The sequence below is a fragment of the Styela clava genome, chromosome 4, assembly GCF_964204865.1.
Source record: "Styela clava chromosome 4, kaStyClav1.hap1.2, whole genome shotgun sequence".
Lineage (NCBI taxonomy): Eukaryota > Metazoa > Chordata > Ascidiacea > Stolidobranchia > Styelidae > Styela > Styela clava.
In genome coordinates, this window is record NC_135253.1 from 22655951 (window position 1) to 22672498 (window position 16548).

Consider the following 16548-nt stretch of genomic DNA (forward strand, 5'->3'; position numbering starts at 1 on the left):
CGAAGGTTAAAGATATTAGTTTCCCCAATGCCTATCTCCTGGACTGACTAAAAATGAATTAAATAGGCAAAACTGGATGAAAACGATCGTCCTTTCGAATATGGTATTTTTGTACGTTTCAATCAGGGCTGTGAAGTTGAAGTTTAGCACTTTTCGCTGTATTTCTCAGAGTCCCGAGTCGGGGTTGACATTCTGAATTGTTCGGAGTCATAATAGTAGACTTTCAGTGGTGGTAAAATCTGTCAAAAATTCCCACCAAGTCTCAAAAAGCATTACGTATATCAAGGGTTTATAAGAGTCAGTTATAGTAAGCTTGCATACGCCAAAGTTTTCTTTATCAAAATTATATTTTTCTTGGATCTATAGAGTCGAGTCTAAATTTTTACAACTTCGGGTGGTCGGGCCCAAATCTTTTTGCAATCCGGAGTCGGTAATAAAATCTTAAACTGATTTCAGTCAATTACTGCTTCTGTAAAGTTAAGTCTATAATTTTCAAATATAGATTTCCTATTACAGTCTGATAAAACATTTACCCATGTATATTCTTATCACAGTTTTCAGTTTATTTTATTCAAAAATAAATGTACATAAATAAACAATTTACCATTAATTTGCGTATGTCTTGTTTGTGTGATATTGATTAAGTTGATTACAACGTGAGCTAATTTTTATCACTTTGCTTATTATATCAGTGTTTTCACTTTTGTTTCGAAAATAAACGTAAATATTCAATTGCAATTCCTTTGTGCTATTTCTTGTTTGTGCGCTATTGACTCAGAAATCAATCAGAAATTTAGCTGAATTAATCACGGCATTAAATGTACAATTTTGTTTCAATTCATTTTTATGCTATCATTGGGTCAAACTTCAACAAGCTCATTTGACCGTATGAACGAATCTATTAATAGAAGCTGTATCAACAGACTTGGAATACATTTTTCAAGGCACTATAATATGGTTAGGTCTATTGTCACATGCCGCCTACCAAGGTCCTACCGCCTGTCCTAGCTAAGTTATTATTTTCGCAAATTGAGTGTTTATTACTAAATCATATGTAAAAAAAAATAAGGTATATTCAACAGGGATGTAAAACGCAACCTAAAACGATGCTTTAAAACTTATCAAAAAAGATTTCGTTGTCCCATTTCTAAGGTGATATTAGCCTTGGTAAGGTGGTATTGTAAAACTAATATGGACTCGAGGAATTGAATCGTTGAATGTTCGACTTTTCATTTTGGATAGTTAAATTAGATCTTGGAATGAAATGAATCTGCACAAATTAAGTGTTTATCGCTTAGAGAAATGTATGGAGACATCTGATACTCGAGGAATTGAATCGTTGAATGTTCGACTTTTCATTTTGGATAGTTAAATTAGATCTTGGAATGAAATGAATCTGCACAAATTAAGTGTTTATCGCTAAGAGAAATGTATGGAGACATCTGATACTCGTTAGGGAAGAAAAATTTAAAATCTCTCACGTTCAAATTTTCATTTTGGATAACGTTATTAGACTTTGAAATAGTAGTATTGTAATGTTCTTCGCTTAGCAAGGCCAATGAGTTACAATGGGCTATCGTTTTAGGAATTTCTTTGAACCAAATACTATGGCAAGTAAAACGTACGAACTGTACTTCACATCATGCTAATTATCTCGTCCAGAACAAACACTTTGAATATAATTGCTCAATGCCATAAAAAAATACGACTTTTGGGATTTATACATCTTTCATGCTTGGTATGGCTTTATTTTTACATAACATCCCGCAATCTGCACTCGGTTATTTCCCTGGTTGTGAGTGGTGGGTAACTTTGTTTAACAGTAACAAGTAATAACAACTGGCATTATACAGTGACCTTTGTTCTACAAAACTGGTTAAAAACTTGTTCATGCGTTAAAATTATGAATACAAAAAAATAAAAATAACATAATTAAAGACAAAATGGAACAAGTGAAAAATACATGAAAGATAAATAAACATTCATTAAAAATGTAGATATTGAGGGCGGGCAAGTGAGTCGGGGGGTTCAAACCTCAATATGAACAGTATGTTTACAAATAGCTAGAGTCAATCACATTTGCCTGCCTTTTCGTTTCACTGATGTGAAGTAGATATTTGCTGCAGGAGATGCAGCAAATAACATTTAAAAATTGCGACATTTATTTCGGCCGAAATTTCGTTATTTTCATCGATATTTTAAACGAAAATTTATATCCATAAAAATCACACTCGTAATTTTTGCAAGCACACGTTGGCCAAATGGAACACTTCATTGTGCAGTAATTTGCAAACCTTTAAATCCGCGAGCAAATCGATGTTTATCAGTGAGTTAATAAATAAATACTTTTCAGGGTATTTGTGTCAATTGAGCAATAACAATTATCTATGACAGACTGGCATTCATCCGCGAGTCTGATTAGCACATTCTTAACTTGTGAAATACTCGTTTTCCGACGACATCACAGCTTTACCTTTTGCGATATTTCTTCATTTATTTATCAAAAAAAATACGGAATACGAAAAAATATGGAATATATGAAACAAAAAAAAAAGATAAGTAAAAATAATATGATCTCTTTCAACGAAATAATGAGTATATTTGTGAACTTTTGTTAGATCAAGATCTAACTTTTTCAAACAATACAAGATATAACTGTAAATATAAACATCATAAGAATCTGTGATCTGTAATTGTTGATCATAACTGGATTTATATGCTATTGGGATGGGATAATTTGGTCCGTATAATCTTTGAACCGCCGGTGTAACTGATTGGTTGAGTTGAAAAAATACAAACGCAACGCGAATACAAAACCAAAAGGCAAACAGTACTATCAAAAAATAACAACAATACAAACAAACTAGAATTCGGTTGGAAACCGAAGACTTAGAGATCGAAGGTTAGGGGATCCCCCAAAACAGTGGTCTTACTCCATAGTGACACCGTGAGTCCCATCACTAATTAATTAATAACTCGCTAATTATACGACATAATCCATCCAAAATCAATAGGCTTCTGATCTGAGCTAAGATGAATGCACATGCAATGCAAATTTGGAGCAGATTGAACCTCGCTTTCGTGAGATATCGCGTGCATCTAACACACAGACAGACAGACATAGAGACAGACAAATACCTATCCACATACTTACCGATCAAAATCGATGAGTAATAAGGTTCAAAAACAAACAAAGGAAACTGCACTAATAAACGAACTCCAACCCAACCACATCAGTTACACCGGCAGTTCTAAAATTATACAGACCAAATTGTCCCATCCCCATAGCATCTAAATCCAGTTATAGGAAAATCAATTATAGACTTAAATTCTTATGATCTTTATATTTGCAGTTATATCTTGTATTGTTTGAAGAATGATCTAACGAAAGCTCACAAATATACTTATTATTTTGTTGAAAGAGATCATGTTATTTTTACTTATCAATTTAATACTATCTCGTTCGAACAGCCTTGTGGCAAGTACCACATACGGATCCGGAGTAGAAAGTAAACAAGGAGAAAAGACTTGCATTTGAATACGCAATATCCAAGTTCCCCTAAGAAAAAAAAAGACTTAACTTTAATCACGTGACAGGAGTCTCGAGGGACCGCGAAAGGCCTTCATGAAGCGATACCTACAACGCTGATTCAGATTAATGAATAAATCTAGTAGATGGTTCTAAATATTAATTAATATTAATTATTCCTAGACATAAGATAACGAGGCACAAATTTAATATTATATGCATATAACAATTTTGGAAAACAACAAAACCACCAAATAGCTATTACGAACTTTTTATAAAAAAAACATATGAATAAAAAAGAAGAAAGAAAGCTAAAAATTTAAAAGAGAAAATAAACATACAATGAACGTACAACTTTTGGTACTCCCGAAGTATGTCAATCAAGATGGCGGTAACCGGAACGTAGTATGTGTACGAGGTTAGGGAAAAGCCATAGTTTTAGGTACAAATACTACGGGAGTCACTTGGCTAGTCCCCGAACTTGTAATAGAACTAAAATACCGTAAACTGCAATAAAATTAGGGTCTGACTCTAACCAGGTACACATACTACTTTCCAGTGTCCGCTATCTTGATGCACATACTTCTGGTGCGTCGAATTTATATATAAGCGGTTTCAGACAGTGTATATATACCGACATGGCCATTGCCATCCAAGCAGCAAGAATCAATTTTCAAAAATACGGACTCCGTGCACCTCTGATTTGCTCCGATTCTCTGGGATCAGTGTTGCCAAGGATTCAGTCTGTGTATTCGATTAATCATCTTTAGCGGATTGTATGTATATAATCACAAAAAATGTCAATATTTGTATTTATACCATTGCATATCAGGGCGTTCCGGAAATATGTGAACCACGATGGCGGACACCGGAACGTGTGTGTATGTGTATCAGGTTAAGGTTAGGCCATAATTTATTTCAAGTTTCCTTATTTTAGTTATATTACGAGTTTCGAGACTAGCCAAGTGACTCCCGTAGTATCTGTACCTGAAATGATGGTACACATACAACCCTCCGTTGTCTGCCATCCTGGTTCACATACTACAGGATTACCCATGTTAATCACAAAGAGAAATAAATAGTTGCATGCGATTTTTACAAGCCGGTGTCCCCTGGTCTGTTAAAAAAATTGCTTAAATGTTGGATATAGACCTATTTTATGTCTGAATAAATTAAAGCTATTTGAAAAGTGTATTTCGAGAATTTGGAATTACAGCTTTTCTACAAAATAACTCACATTTTGTAGTTAAATTATGTCCAAGGCATTGACGTACAATTTGAAGTGATTCTTATCCAAATTGTCTATTTAGATCAGGGGTCACCAAACTTTTTTAGCTGAGGGTCAGGTATGACTCAACCTGTATTGAAATGGGTCGGACAAATGTTTGTGTCAATACAATAAATTCACAAAAGTTGGGAAATTCATTCAATTAATTCAACATTCTAAATTCTGTATTTCTGAGGTCTCGAATATTAATTCTATATCGCAGAATATAGAATAGCTATTTCTAGACAAATTTATGATTACTGCAGTTGGGCTACAACTCCTAAGAAGGCGAAATGATGATTGACTTGTTTGGTTCATACTTAAATTTCTGAGCGCCTATTGTTACGTCACTTTTTGCATCTTGCTGATTGGCCAATGATACAAAATAAACAAGTCGATGCTCGAGGAAGCATCCCTTGGAAAAAAAATTCGCCAATTTTTCGTTTTATTGCGGCCAGGTGAAATGACGCCAAGAGACGGATCTGGCCCGCGGGCCGTAGTTTGGTGTCCCCTGATTTAGATCTACGTTTCTCAATTGGGGAGGGAAGAATCCCCCCTTGGGAGGAGGAGGAATTTTACTTGCTGTGGAATTAATAATAATCTTCAGATCTTTTTATTACTATTAATAATTATTTATACAAACATTGTGAAGTACTTTAACTGTGCAAAGACGGAGATGCGACTTGCACATAACAACTGCTATTGAGCTCCATGAGGGTCCATGAAACATCAAATTACTTTTTATGTATAACGAGGGAAGAATTAGTCGAAAGGAGAAATTTAACGGAAAAGATTGGAAGCCACTGATTTGATTATTCACGATAAATATTATAGTCAGAGTCAGTTTATTTTTTCCACCCGATAAAAAAAATGAACATGCAATGTTCAGAAGAAAAATATTAAATAGACATTTCACTGGGGAGGGGAATCCGCGGAGAACCAAAGTTGGTTATCAAGCAGCGACACCTAATGTTCAAATATCTAAATAAACATTAGCAAGATTTAGCAACTATTAGCGTATTATTTCGTCCGAAAGAAACCCTTCGAATATACTTGCTCAATGACATAATAACGATCGATGTAGTGATTTATACACCTTTCACGCTTGATTATAATATTAGGCCCTCCAGAAGTATGTGAACCAAGATGGCGGACACCGAACGTAGTATATGCATCAGGTTAGGGTTAGGCAATAATTTCAGGTGCACATACTACGTTGAGTGTCCGCCATCTTGGTTGACATACTTCTGGAGTATCAGGTATTGTATTATACCTACATTGCATTTTGACGTTTGGACCCGGTAATATCTCTTGTTGGCGCATAACAATTTTCCAACAGTAGCAAAAAATTGGCATTTTACCGTTAGTTTTATTCTACAACACTGGTTGCAAAGATAATCACGAGTTAAATTAAAGTGAATTAAGACTCTTGTTGCACGCTAACATTGTGCATCATTTGTGTAACTTGTTAGTGTGCAGCACGACCCTTGAATCACTTAGGATGGTAACTTTACTTTTGCTACAGCATCCTCGCATTATATGCAAACGGATCCAACGGCACAAAAGCATAGAACAGGGATAAGTAGCTAGTTTCGTAGAAAACTAATCATTTGCGCAAATTAAATTAAAGTTGTCGAAAATACATTCTCTTATATATACAGTAATATATTATTATTTGAAGTTTTTTTTTTCAAATATTGTTCATAAGAAAACTAAAAAAGGCTTGACTTTTGTTCAATATGTTTTTGGGCATAAAGTGGAAATATATATACGCCGTAAGTGTTTTAGGAACAGTTCAGATTTGTCAAATTCACAAAAATATGAATCAAAACAAAATAAAATCGGGCACTTCACCACGCATTTTTGTGTCCACGGAATGTCATAGTATTTTCTGAGTAGTATTGCTTTTATTTCCTCAACACAACCGCAGATTAAATTGGTCACAATTAAATTAGTAATAAAGTAAAGCGATGAATATGTATTTTTGATTTACTAATATACTTTTAATAGGTACTATATCAAGTTTTACTTTCTGGAAATTTATAGCGGATAGTAGAATTTTTCTAACGGCGATAACAAATTCGCAAGATCGCAAAAAATATGTATCGAAACTAAATATAATCGGGCAATATATTCACACATTATTATGTTCGCAGATTGCCGTGGCATTTTAAAGAAGTAATGCTTTCATCTTGTCGTAAGTAGACGCAACCTCGAGTTACCATAAACACAATTAAATTAGAATAGAAAGGCATTTTAAATTCTCGTCGTTGTAATGGATTGAATATTGAGCTACAGAAAAGGCCATTATACACTAAAAAAGTCAGCTCTTTTAATGAACGCGTGATTACGGCGAATTTCCGATTTTAAAATTTCGTTGAAATTTTGTTGTGTTTGGTTTTATTGCTTCTTCACAAAGAGTACGGTTGCAATAAACGCACCTTGAGTCCGCAAAGGTTCCCACCGGTAAGAAAACTGTCCGCGACCAACAAAGGTTGAGAAACGCTGGCGTAGCATAACAAGTTTTGCATATGTCAATCTTAACCCTCACCTGACTGCGTCATCTACAACGCCACAGTGACGTAATAAGGGCTGACGTAACAAGGGCGCACCAGGGCTGGATATACCATTAGGCTCTATAAGCACGTGTTACGGGCAACAAAGGAAAGCACGCTCCACAAAAACTTCCGCAGACAAATCTTCAATGGTGAATCAGAGTATAAATGTTTGTAGGCTTAAAACTATTTTTGAAAAATCCCGGTTAATTATAACTTGGCCTTAATTATTAGTGAATGGATGTTTCTCCGACCTATGACAACAAAACAATCTTCTTTCACTTTACATTGCAAAAATTTGGGGCCCCTTAAACTCATAATCTGGCCCTGACATGCACCCTCGTACGGTCACTAAAGTTTATATGCTAATAACCTTCATATTCCTAACTAATTATGTCGCCTCCCGCCTTATACCTTTCAAACGCGATCTACTACCATTAAAAATCAGAGTTCTACATTCTGATTGCGACTATCTTATATACTGCGATTAAATTTTATATTTACTATACCGACGACGTTAATACTAACCATGACTAATAATTATCAACTAATTAAGTCACATATTTCCTAGTTTTACATTTCAACCGCGAGTAAAAATTAGAAGTCCGGAATGTCTGACCATAACAATGTTATAATATAACAAAAGTCAACTCAAAGCGACTTAACACATCTCAACAACAACAAAAACAGCCGTGCTCAACATAAAAACGCAACCCGTCTCTCTTCCGACCGAAGCAAAACGTGTCACAAGGCAATGTAGCAAGGTAAAAACTTAATCACGTCGCGAGAAACTAATTGATTATCACGCTCAATCAGAACAGCAAATCAAGAAAAATAAGTTAAATGAGAAAATAAGGAACAAAAATAATTTAGTAATATATGTGTATAACGGTTTTGAAAAACAAGATAACCACCAAATATAAGTGATACAAATTTTTTATAAATAAAACACATGGATAAAGAAAAAGGAAAGAAAATTTAAAATTCAAAAAAGAAAATAAATATAAAAAAGTAAATAAACATACAATGAACTAACTACTTCTAACTACGATCACAGTGTCTTAGCAGAGGATGGTTTCGATCCACGGACATTTGGGCTATGAGCACAACATGCTTCCGCTGCGCCACTCTGCAGCTTCCACAATGCAACTTCCTCTTCTAATAATGAATAAACAAGATTTTATTACAGAACTTCAGTTTTTCACCTTTGTTTTCTTAGGTATTTTGAGAATGACTAAAATATTGTCAGACAAATTCGTCCATCAAAGTTTACACTAAAAAGTCGGGTAATTCAAAGGGAAGCTCCAATGCTGTGAGCCGAATTCGAACTTGGGTTATAACGGCCACAACATGAGGTACTAACCATTATACGATCAAAGCATCTTGACCCAGATGATGATTTCATTCCATCAAACTCTGGGTCATGGCCGAGAACCTTTCCGCTGCGCCACTCTGCTACTTGAAATACGGAGTTGACCTACAAAAAGCTTTGAACAGGATCCGATCCTGGGTTATCACGGCCACAACGTGAGGTACTAACCACTATACGATCACAACGTGTTAGCAGAGGATGATTTCGATCAATCGACCACTGGGTTATGAGCCCAGCCCGCTTTCGCTGCGCTACTCTGCTACTCGCAAAATGCAAATTCCTCTCCTAATAATCCATCAAACTCGGGGTCATGAGCCCAGAACGCTTTCGTTGCGCCACTCTGCTACTCGCAGAATGCCCAGCCCGCTTCCGCCCGCTTCCGCCCGCTTCCGCCCGCTTCCGCTGCGCCACTCTGCTACTCGAAATACGGAGTTGAACTACAAAAAGCTTTGAACAGGATCCGATCCTGGGTTATCACGGCCACAACGTGAGGTACTAACCACTATACGATCAAAAGGTGTTAGCAGAGGATGATTTCGATCAATTGACCACTGGGTTATGAGCCCAGCCCGCTTCCGCGGCGCTACTCTGCCACTCGCAAAATGCAAATTCCTCTCCTAATAATCCATCAAACTCGGGGTCATGAGCCCAGAACGCTTTCGTGGCGCCACTCTGCTACTCGCAGAATGCCAAGCCCGCTTCCGTCCGCTTCCGCTGCGCCACTCTGCTACTCGCAGAATGCAACTTCCTTTTCTAATAATAAATAAACAAGATGTTATTACAGAACTTCAGTTTTTCACCTTTGTTTCCATATGTATTTTAAAAAAGGCTGAAATATTGTCTGACAAATTCGTCCTACAAAATTCAGGTGATTCAAGGGAAAGCTCCGATGCTGTGAGCAGAATTCGAACTTGGGTTATAACGGCCATAACATGAGGTACTAACCACTATACGATCAAAGCATCTTGACCCAGATGATGATTTCAATTCATTAAAGTCTGAGTCATGGGCCCAGAACTTCCTCTTCTAATAATAAATAAACAAGATTTTATTACAGAACTTCAGTTTATAACTTTGTTTTCATAAGTATTTTGGAAATGACTTTGGAATTTAATTTCGTCCTTCTAAGTTTAATCTAAAAAGTTGGGTAATTCAAAGGTAACATCCGATGCTTTGAGCAGAATTTGAACTTGGGTTATAACGGCCACTACATGAGGTACTAATCACTATACGATCACAGCGTTCTAGCAGAGGATGGTTTCGATCCATCGACCTCTGGGTTATGAGCCCAGCACGTTTCCGCTACGCCACTCTGCTACTCGGAGAATGCATCTTCCTCTTCTAATAATAAATAAACAAGATTTTACTACATAACTTCAGTTTTTCACCTTTGTTTTCATATGTATTTTTAAAATGACTGAAATATTGTCTGAAAAATTTGTCCTACAAAATTTAAACTAGAAAAACGGGTAATTCAAAGGAAAGTCCAATGCTGTGAGCAGAATTCGAACTTGGGTTATACCGGACATAACATGAGGTACTAACCACAACAACCACACAACATGATAGAAATTTAAATTCGTTTAAATTAAAAAGTCGGGTAATTCAAAGGAAAGCTCCGATACTGTGAACAGAATTCAAGCTTGAGTTATAACGGCCACAACATGAGGTACTAACCACTATACGATCAAATCATCTTGGCGCAGATGATGATTTCAATTCATCAAACTCTGGGTCATGGGCCCAGAACGTTTCCGCTTCGCCACTCTGCTACTCGAAATACGGAGTTGTCCTTCAAAACGTGGTGTTTCAAAAAAACAGCATTTAAAAGGTAATTTCCGATGCTGTGACCAGGATTCGAACCTGGGTTATCACGGCCACAACGTGAGGTACCAACCACTATACGATCACATCGTTCTAACAAGAGATGGTTTCGATTCATCGACCTCTGGGTTATGAGCCTAGCACGATTCGGCTGCGCCACTCTGCTACTCGCAGAATGCAACTTCCTTTTCTAATATTAAATAAACAAGATTTTAATTCAAAACTTCAGTTTTTCACCTATGTTTTCATATGTATTTTTAAAATGACTGAAATATTGTCTGACAAATTTGTTCTACAAAATTTAAACTGAAAAGTCGGGTAATTCAAAGGAAAGCTCCGATGCTGTGAGCAGAATTCGAACTTGGGTTATAACGGCCATAACATGAGGTACTCACCACTATACGATCAAAGTTTGACGCAGATGATGATTTCAATTCATCAAACTCTGGGTCATGGGCCCAGAACGATTCCGCTTCGCCACTCTGCTACTCGGAATACGGAGTCTTCCTTCAAAACGTGGAGTTTCAAAAAAAACGCAATGAAAATTAAATTACCGATGCTGTGACCAGGATTATAACCTGGGTTATCACGGCCACAACGTGAGGTACTAACCACTATACGATCACAGCGTTTTAGCAGAGGATGGTTTTGATCCATCAACCTCTGGGTTATGAGCCCAGCACGCTTCCGCTGCGCCACTCTGCTACTCACACAATGCAAATTCCGCTTCTAATAATCAATCAAACTCTGGGTTATGAGCCCAGCACGCTTCCGCTTCGCCACTCTGCTACTCGAAAGACGGATCTGTCCTTCAAAACGTGGAGTTTCAAAAAAACAGCAATGAAAATTAAATTACCGATGCTGTGACCAGGATTCGAACCTGGGTTATCACGGCCACAACGTGAGGTACTAACCACTATACGATCACAGCGTCTTAGCAGAGGATGGTTCCGATCCATCGACCTCTGGGTTATGAGCCCAGCACGCTTCCGCTGCGCCACTCTGCAACTCACACAATGCAAATTACGCTTCTAATAATAAATCAAACTCTGGGTTATGAGCCCAGTACGCTTCCTCTGCGCCACTCTGCTACTCGCAGAATGCAACTTCCTCTTTTAATAATGAATAAACAAGATTTTATTACAGAACTTCAATTTTCAACCTTTGTTTTCATAGGTGTTTTGAAAATGACTTCGAAATTTAATTTCGTCTTTCAATGTTTAAACTAAAAAGTCGGGTAATTCAAAGGAAAGCTCCGATGCTGTGAGCAGAATTCGAACTTGGAATTTAACGGCCATAACATGAGGTACTAACCACTATACGATCAGAGCATCTTGACGCAGACGATGATTTCAATTCATCAAACTCTGGGTCATGAGCCCAGAACGTTTCCGCTTCGCCACTCTGCTACTCGGAATACGGAGTTGTCCTTCAAAACGTGGAGTTTCAAAAAAACAGCATTTGAAAGGTAATTTCCGATGCTGTGACCAGGATTCGAACCTGGGTTATCACGGCCACAACGTGAGGTACCAACCACTATACGATCACAGCGTTCTAACAAGGGATGGTTTCGATTCATCGACCTCTGGGTTATGAGACCAGCACGATTTGGCTGCGCCAGTCTGCTACTCGCAGAATGCAACTTCCTTTTCTAATAATGAATAAACAAGATTTCAATTCAGAACTTCAGTTTTTTACCTATGTTTTCCTATGTATTTTTAAAATGACTGAAATATTGTCTGACAAATTCGTTCTACAAAATTTAAACTGAAAAGTCGGGTAATTCAATGGAAAGCTCCGATGCTGTGAGCAGAAATCGAACTTGGGTTATAACGGCCATAACATGAGGTACTAACCACTATACGATCAAAGCATTTTGACGCAGATGCTGATTTTAATTCATCAAACTCTGGGTCATGGGCCCACAACGTTTCCGCTTCGCCACTCTGCTACTCGGAATACGGAGTTGTCCTTCAAAACGTGGAGTTTCAAAAAAAACGCAATGAAAATTAAATTTCCGATGCTGTGACCAGGATTCGAACCTGGGTTATCACGGCCACAACGTGAGGTACCAACCACTATACGATCACAGCGTTCAAACAAGGGATGGTTTCGATTTATCGACCTCTGGGCTATGAGACCAGCTCGATTCCGCTGCGCCACTCTGCTACTCGCAGAATACAACTTCCTTTTCTAATAATAAATAAGCAAGATTTTAATTCAGAACTTCAGTTTTTGACCTATGTTTTCATATGTATTTTTAAAATGACTGAAATATTTTCTGACAAATTCGTTCTACAAAATTTAAACTGAAAAGTCGGGTAATTCCAAGGAAAGCTCCGATGCAATGATCAGAATTTGAACTTGGGTTATAACGGCCATAACATGAGGTACTAACCACTATACGATCAAAGTTTGACGCAGATGATGATTTCAATTCATCAAACTCTGGGTCATGGGCCCAGAACGTTTCCGCTTCGCCACTCTGCTACTCGGAATACGGAGTTGTCCTTCAAAACGTGGAATTTCGAAATAAACGCAATCAAAATTAGACTACCGATGCTGTGACCAGGATTCGAACCTGGGTTATCACGGCCACAACGTGAGGTACTAACCACTAACGTTTCCGCTTCGCCACTCTGCTACTCGGAATACGGAGTTGTCCTTCAAAACGTGGAATTTCGAAATAAACGCAATCAAAATTAGACTACCGATGCTGTGACCAGGATTCGAACCTGGGTTATCACGGCCACAACGTGAGGTACTAACCACTATACGATCACAGAGTTTTAGCAGAGGATGGTTTCGATCCATCGACCTCTGGGTTATGAGCCCAGCACGCTTCCGCTGCGCCACTCTGCTACTCACACAATGCAAATTCCGATTCTAATAATCAATCAAACTCTGGGTTATGAGCCCAGCACGCTTCCGCTTCGCCACTCTGCTACTCGGAAGACGGATCTGTCCTTCAAAACGTGGAGTTTCAAAAAAACAGCAATGAAAATTAAATTACCGATGCTGTGACCAGGATTCGAACCTGGGTTATCACGGCCACAACGTGAGGTACTAACCACTATACGATCACAGCGTTTTAGCAGAGGATGGTTTCGATCCATCGACCTCTGGGTTACGAGCCCAGCACGCTTCCGCTGCGCCACTCTGCTACTCACAGAATGCAACTTCCTCTTTTAATAATGAATAAACAAGATTTTATAACAGAACTTCAATTTTCAGCCTTTGTTTTCATAGGTGTTTTGAAAATGACTTCGAAATTTAATTTCGTCTTTTAATGTTTAAACTAGAAACTCGGGTAATTCAAAGGGAAGCTCCGATGCTGTGAGCAGAATTCGAACTTGGAATTTAACGGCCATAACATGAGGTACTAACCACTATACGATCAAAGCATCTTGACGCAGACGATGATTTCAATTCATCAAACTCTGGGTCATGGGCCCAGAACGTTTCCGCTTCGCCACTCTGCTACTCGGAATACGGAGTTGTCCTTCAAAACGTGGAGTTTCAAAAAAACAGCATTTAAAAAGTAATTTCCGATGCTGTGACCAGGATTCGAACCTGCGTTATCACGGCCACAACGTGAGGTACCAACCACTATACGATCACAGAGTTCTAACAAGGGATGGTTTCGATTCATCGACCTCTGGGTTATGAGACCAGCACGATTCGGCTGCGCCACTCTGCTACTCGCAGAATGCAACTTCCTTTTCTAATAATAAATAAACAAGATTTTAATTCAGAACTTCAGTTTTTCACCTTTGTTTTTATATGTATTTTTAAAATGACTGAAATATTGTCTGACAAATTTGTCCTACAAAATTTAAACTAGAAAAACGGGTAATTCAAGGAAACAATATTTTATTACAGAACTTAAGTTTTTCATCATTGTTTTCATAGGTGTTTTGAAAATGACTTCGAAATTTAAATTCGTCCTTCAAAGTTTAAACTAAAAAGTCGGGTAATTCAAAGGAAAGCTCCGATGCTGTGAGCAGAATTCGAACTTGGAATTTAACGGCCATAACATGAGGTACTAACCACTATACGATCAAATCATCTTGGCGCAGATGATGATTTCAATTCATCAAACTCTGGGTCATGGGCCCAGAACGTTTCCGCTTCGCCACTCTGCTACTCGAAATACGGAGTTGTCCTTCAAAACGTGGAGTTTCAAAAAAACAGCATTTAAAAGGTAATTTCCGATGCTGTGACCAGGATTCGAACCTGGGTTATCACGGCCACAACGTGAGGTACCAACCACTATACGATCACATCGTTCTAACAAGGGATGGTTTCGATTCATCGACCTCTGGGTTATGAGCCTAGCACGATTCGGCTGCGCCACTCTGCTACTCGCAGAATGCAACTTCCTTTTCTAATATTAAATAAACAAGATTTTAATTCAAAACTTGAGTTTTTCACCTATGTTTTCATATGTATTTTTAAAATGACTGAAATATTGTCTGACAAATTCGTTCTACAAAATTTAAACTGAAAAGTCGGGTAATTCAAAGGAAAGCTCCGATGCTGTGAGCAGAATTCGAACTTGGGTTATAACGGCCATAACATGAGGTACTCACCACTATACGATCAAAGTTTGACGCAGATGATGATTTCAATTCATCACACTCTGGGTCATGGGCCCAGAACGATTCCGCTTTGCCACTCTGCTACTCGGAATACGGAGTCTTCCTTCAAAACGTGGAGTTTCAAAAAAAACGCAATGAAAATTAAATTACCGATGCTGTGACCAGGATTATAACCTGGGTTATCACGGCCACAACGTGAGGTACTAACCACTATACGATCACAGCGTTTTAGCAGAGGATGGTTTTGATCCATCAACCTCTGGGTTATGAGCCCAGCACGCTTCCGCTGCGCCACTCTGCTACTCACACAATGCAAATTCCGCTTCTAATAATCAATCAAACTCTGGGTTATGAGCCCAGCACGCTTCCGCTTCGCCACTCTGCTACTCGAAAGACGGATCTGTCCTTCAAAACGTGGAGTTTCAAAAAAACAGCAATGAAAATTAAATTACCGATTCTGTGACCAGGATTCGAACCTGGGTTATCACGGCCACAACGTGAGGTACTAACCACTATACGATCACAGCGTCTTAGCAGAGGATGGTTCCGATCCATCGACCTCTGGGTTATGAGCCCAGCACGCTTCCGCTGCGCCACTCTGCAACTCACACAATGCAAATTCCGCTTCTAATAATAAATCAAACTCTGGGTTATGAGCCCAGTACTCTTCCTCTGCGCCACTCTGCTACTCGCAGAATGCAACTTCCTCTTTTAATAATTAATAAACAAGATTTTATTACAGAACTTCAATTTTCAACCTTTGTTTTCATAGGTGTTTTGAAAATGACTTCGAAATTTAATTTCGTCTTTCAATGTTTAAACTATAAAGTCGGGTAATTCAAAGGAAAGCTCCGATGCTGTGAGCAGAATTCGAACTTGGAATTTAACGGCCATAACATGAGGTACTAACCACTATACGATCAGAGCATCTTGACGCAGACGATGATTTCAATTCATCAAACTCTGGGTCATGGGCCCAGAACGTTTCCGCTTCGCCACTCTGCTACTCGGAATACGGAGTTGTCCTTCAAAACGTGGAGTTTCAAAAAAACAGCATTTGAAAGGTAATTTCCGATGCTGTGACCAGGATTCGAACCTGGGTTATCACGGCCACAACGTGAGGTACCAACCACTATACGATCACAGCGTTCTAACAAGGGATGGTTTCGATTCATCGACCTCTGGGTTATGAGACCAGCACGATTCGGCTGCGCCAGTCTGCTACTCGCAGAATGCAACTTCCTTTTCTAATAATGAATAAACAAGATTTCAATTCAGAACTTCAGTTTTTTACCTATGTTTTCCTATGTATTTTTAAAATGACTGAAATATTGTCTGACAAATTCGTTCTACAAAATTTAAACTGAAAAGTCGGGTAATTCAATGAAAAGCTCCGATGC

At 38.2% G+C, this 16548-nt stretch overlaps 3 non-coding genes across 3 annotated transcripts; all 3 read right to left on the reverse strand.

The window, feature by feature from the left end:
• Nucleotides 1-11406: 11406 nt before the first annotated feature.
• Trnah-gug (transfer RNA histidin (anticodon GUG)) lies at nt 11407-11478 on the reverse strand. The gene has a single exon. It is a non-coding gene; the product is annotated as a tRNA-His (tRNA).
• Nucleotides 11479-13563: 2085 nt separating this feature from the next.
• Trnah-gug (transfer RNA histidin (anticodon GUG)) lies at nt 13564-13635 on the reverse strand. The gene has a single exon. It is a non-coding gene; the product is annotated as a tRNA-His (tRNA).
• Nucleotides 13636-13639: 4 nt separating this feature from the next.
• Trnat-cgu (transfer RNA threonine (anticodon CGU)) lies at nt 13640-13711 on the reverse strand. The gene has a single exon. It is a non-coding gene; the product is annotated as a tRNA-Thr (tRNA).
• Nucleotides 13712-16548: the final 2837 nt, after the last annotated feature.